Source organism: Chiloscyllium plagiosum, unplaced genomic scaffold, assembly GCF_037043375.1.
Source record: "Chiloscyllium plagiosum isolate Xiang-an unplaced genomic scaffold, Cpla_swu_hap1 HiC_scaffold_27, whole genome shotgun sequence".
NCBI lineage: Eukaryota > Metazoa > Chordata > Chondrichthyes > Orectolobiformes > Hemiscylliidae > Chiloscyllium > Chiloscyllium plagiosum.
Window position 1 is genome coordinate 74,989,707 of NW_028270165.1, and position 4,952 is coordinate 74,994,658.

The following is a 4,952-nucleotide window of genomic DNA, read 5'->3' on the forward strand; positions in this document are numbered from 1 at the left end:
ATTACCAAAGTTAAAAGTAGATTTATTATATTTCACTGGGGTATCGCTTCTCGGCCTTTTGGCTAAGATCAAGTGTCTGTTCTTATCAGGACAGGGGTCAAGTTGTGAGTCATCAGAGCTAGTGGAGATCATCGCTGGATCGTGATTGGACGTTGGAGGATCGTTTGGTTGTGCTGACCTGCTATTGGTGGATCTTCATGCTGGCTTCGGCCTAATGCCAATTCAGGGACCAGCCAACCTCAGAGCTATGGCCTCAACAGCTGCGCGCAGCCCTGGGCAGGGGGTTCGAAACACCGTCCGGGTGTCTGTTAAGAAGGTGGAGGGCCGTACACCGATGGATCGCATCCTGTTTATTAAGAAGGTATTGCTAGGATGCTGTGGGTTCGCTGCAGCAGACGTGTACTGCCTGCAGGATTTCCCTGGGGCAGGCTACTTTGATGTGACCTTCAGGAGTGTGAAGCAGTGCGAGCAGCTCCTGAAGGTCTTCAAGGAGAAGGAAGGGGAGCCGCTGTTCTCCATCTTGTCGGCGGTCCCGTTGTGTGTGCTTCCTGCACAGAGGAGTCGGGTTGTTACAATCCATATGTACAACCCCTATGTTCCAGCGGCTGATGTCCTGACCTTCCTGGGAAGGTACGTCCAAGTTGAGGGAGAAGCCACCGACGTGATCGACCCCTTTGGGATCTGGACCAGTAAGCGGCAGGTCAGAGTGACTCTGAGGGTCGATGGCAATGGGAACATTCTTCACCCACCCTCGAGCTTCGCAATTGGAGGGAACAGAGGCTACCTGACATATGCAGGGCAGCCAAAAGTGTGCCGAGCCTGCGGGAAGTCGGGACATGTGCTGGCGGATTGTAAGGTGACCATCTGCAGGAACTGCAAACAGGAGGGTCACCTGACTAAGGACTGTCAGGAAGAAAGGAGCTGCAACCTGTGCGGAGAGGCGGGCCACGTGTACAAGACCTGCCCAAGACGGGGGGTGCCACACTTACGCACAGATGGCTGGAGGTGGCAAGGCGAGCCGTGGACCCCCAAAGACCAGCAAGGTCCACCCAGACAGCAGGGAAACAGAGTCTGGTGTCACCCAGAAAGAAGAACAGGCTGGAGTGGAGGAGGGGGCAGCCAGTGGAGAGACACAGCAGCTAATCCTAGCTCTCGCTGGGCAGATGGAAGCAATGGAGGAGGAGGAGGAGGTAATCGAGCAGGCAGAGGAGTGGATACCGGTTATAAACAGGAAGAGAAAATCCGGCCACGCCCACAAAGCCTCCCAGCAAAGGGGGAAAAGACAGCTGCACGAGGGAGGGACGGCCAGCACTTCGGATGGGGAAGACGGGCACAAAGAACATCATCACCACCAGAAGAAGAGACAGAGCGCCGTAGATAAAGAGGAGGACATTTCCTCCCAGCCAGGAAACAACGGACCCCCTGAAGTCCACCCCCCACCCAGTGAGAACCAGGGGGTACCCACTGTCCCACAACTACAGGTAACAGAGCTGCGATCCTCTGACAGTCCCATTGTCAGACACAGAACTGGACGGTGCGGACCCTTGCCTTGGCTCAATGACACCAGAGCAGGTAAATGACCCCAGTGAGGGCCTGGATAGCTACCTCAGCCCAGAGAAGGTCCAGCAGTTCGTGCACACCATGGGGATGCAGATAGCTACCCCAGAGACAGGACAGTCAAATGGACAAGGGTAACCCCATAAACTGGGGGTTAAAGAAGTTTTCCTTTGCTCTCATATAACAGGGCACCCACTCAGTAGGTGGGTTCCGCTGAAGCCACAGCTAAATAATAAGAGACTGGATGGTTAATGAAGGGAACTGTATTTAGGATAACTGTAAATTTGAGCAATTCAATCTGTTCTTTACGACATGGAATGTATATATTTATGAACGACATGACAAATTGTACAAGTACCAAAGATTTATTTCTATGAATAAAGTATATTTTGAAATATAAAAAAAAATCTGTTCTTATCAGTTTAGTATCTGATATTCCCCCATGTGGGGAACTGTATATTGAATTGATTTTTGCAGCAGGGGGATGGACTAGGAGCTTGCTCTGTTCACCCCACACATCGGCCTGGTATTGCAGTATTTCCAGGAACGGTGTACACACCATTACCAAAGTTAAATGTAGATTTATTATATTTCACTGGGGTGTGTCCTCAGTGAAGTTTATGTGTGACCTCAGCCAATGTCAAATGGTTCTCTGACCGACCCGCCTGATGCCTTGCATTTATGTGGCTATACTCTTGTACAAGCAGCACATGCCCTTGGTTTGTTTCCTGGATAGACTCAAACCCTCATGTTTGCCTCATATCTTACTGTACGCAATCCAGCTGTTTCATAAACTCTCTACAGTGCACAAACAGGCCATTTGGCCCAACGAGTATCCTACCCAGATCTTCCCCCCCCCCTACTCTATCACTCGACATTTATGGAACAAATTAGTGTGGCCACTCCACCCTAACCTGCACATCTTTGGGCTGTGGGAGGAAACTGGAGCACCCGAAGGAAACCCACGTAGACACGGGGAGAGAATGTACACCCTCCACACAGTCGCCCCAAGGCTGGATGAGTGGCTGAGCAGAGCCTGGGAGCTAAGTTTGGTATCCATGGGGATGGCCTCAACTGGGACCTTGGGTTCATGTCACACTACAGGGGACCCCACTGCACTGTACACACACACACACACTCATACACCTACACACGCACACATACATACACACACACTCATACACCTACACACGCACACATACTTACACGCGCACACACACACATACACACACACACTCATACACCTACACACGCACACATACATACACACACACACTCATACACCTACACACGCACACATACATACACGCACACACACTCACACATACACACTCACTCACACATACGCACGCACACATACACACATGCATAAACACGTGCACATACACACACGTACACATACTCTTATGTACTCACACTCGCACACTCTCATTCACATGCTCTCTCATCAAACACACACACATACACCCCCCCCCCACACACACCCTCTCACAGGCTTATACCCTGTAACACCCATGCACACATTCTACTGAGCACGCATACACACATTCTCTCATGTGCACTCACACTCACGTGCACACTCTCTCTCCCTCACGCGCACTCACACACACGCACACGTCTGTATATCCTGTGACATTGAGCGTAAGGTATAGCAGCAGATCTGGCCATTCAGCCCATCGGGTTTGCCCCGCCACTTTGATCACGGCTGATCTGTTTCTCAAGTCCATTCCCTTCCCTTCTCCCCGTAACCCTGGATCCCCTGAACAATGGGGTAAACAGTTTAGTTCCCCTTACCTGAGGAAAGATTTACTGCCATTGGAGAGAGTGCAGCAGCCAGTCCGCCCGGCTGTTACTGGGTATGGAGGGGCTGCCTTATGAGCAGGTTGGGCCTGTACTGATTGGAGCTTAGGAGAATGAGCAGGAACCGTATTGAAAGGGCTTGACAGGGGACATGGGGAAAGGTTGTTGCCCCCATGGGCGAGAGTCTAGCACCAGAGGGCATCACCTCAGAGTAAGGCAGATGAAAGATGTGGAGGAATTTCTCCCGTGAGGGGGATGAATCCTTTACCACCGGTGACTGTCAAGGCTGGCTCATTAAGTATGTTCAAGATGTGCAGGAGCCAGTGTTGGACCGGGGTGAACATAGTTATACATCCCACCGCACCAGGTTACAGTCCAACAGCTTTATTTGGAAGCACTAGCTTTCGGAGCACTGCTCCCCCATCAGCTTCCTGATGAAGGAGCGGCGTTCCGAAAGCAAGTACTTCCAAGTAAACCTGTTGGACTATCACCTGGTGCTGTGGGATTTTTAACTAAGTACAGTAGCGCCTCGACATACGAACGACCCCGCTCACAAACAAATCGGTTTACGAACAGGATTGTACGTAAAGTTTTGCTTCAACGTACGGACGGAATTCAAGGTACGAACGAAGGTGCGACCGCAAAAAGCCGGTGTGCGACCACGTGGTTTCATTGTTCTGCTGTGCTCCGCGCCTGTCGAACGCTAAAGCTCTCGGGCCCCGCGTGATCTCATCCAGTTTGTCTTTGGCGTGTGCCCTGTGAACAGCGTTCGTCGCTACGTCCAAGCATTCTTACCCTATTCCGAACAACGGGAAAAATTTATTCAGTTCACAAACTTTTTGGTTCGCGAACCGGGACACTGAACGGATTAAGTTCGTAAGTCGATGCGCTACTGTATATTCAAGGCTGAGATAGACAGATCTTTGATCGGTAAGGTGGGTGGGTGGGGGGAGGGGGGACTGTCGAGGGTCATGGGGAGAAAAGAAGGAAAGTGGGAGTGGAGGGTGATCAGATCAACCACGGTCTCGTTAAGTGGCAGGGCCTTACTCGATGGGCTGAATGGCCTGGTTTCTACTCCTGTGGTTGAGTTAGTTTTTGTCCAACGATTCGGGGTGGGTTTTGCAGGAGAGGGGTTGGAGGGGGGGGAGGGTGTGTGTGTGTGTGTGTGTGGGCGGGGGGGGGGTGATGGTAAGCAATATGCAGTGGGGAATAGTACAGAAGCTGTCACTACAGATCTCATACTGGATTGTATAAGATCCAGACCTCTGGTCCCTGTGTCTGTAGACAGTGTCTGTTCTCACATCTGCTCTCAGCTCTGCACCGTGTGTGTGTGTCTCTCTCTCTCTCTACAGTGCGACCTCTCTTGTCATTGCTTCATGTGTCTCCTCTGTGTGATAGCTCTCAGCGCTATGTCCACCGACAGTGTCACTGCCCATACCTCTGTCCCGTCTGTGTGTCTTTCCAGTGCTGTGTGTTGGGGACAGTCCCAGACAGTCCGTTCCTGTGTCTGTTGAAACAAAGACTCCCCGGTCCTTGTCAGGATCCAGTCCTCGCCGTGAGATGAAACGGTGAATGTGAGATGGATATTCAGATTC

General features: G+C 51.5%; 1 non-coding gene across 1 annotated transcript; it reads left to right on the plus strand.

The window, feature by feature from the left end:
• Positions 1 to 1,934: 1,934 nt before the first annotated feature.
• Positions 1,935 to 2,117, plus strand: LOC148144588 (U2 spliceosomal RNA). The gene has a single exon (XR_015751764.1). It is a non-coding gene; the product is annotated as a U2 spliceosomal RNA (small nuclear RNA).
• Positions 2,118 to 4,952: the final 2,835 nt, after the last annotated feature.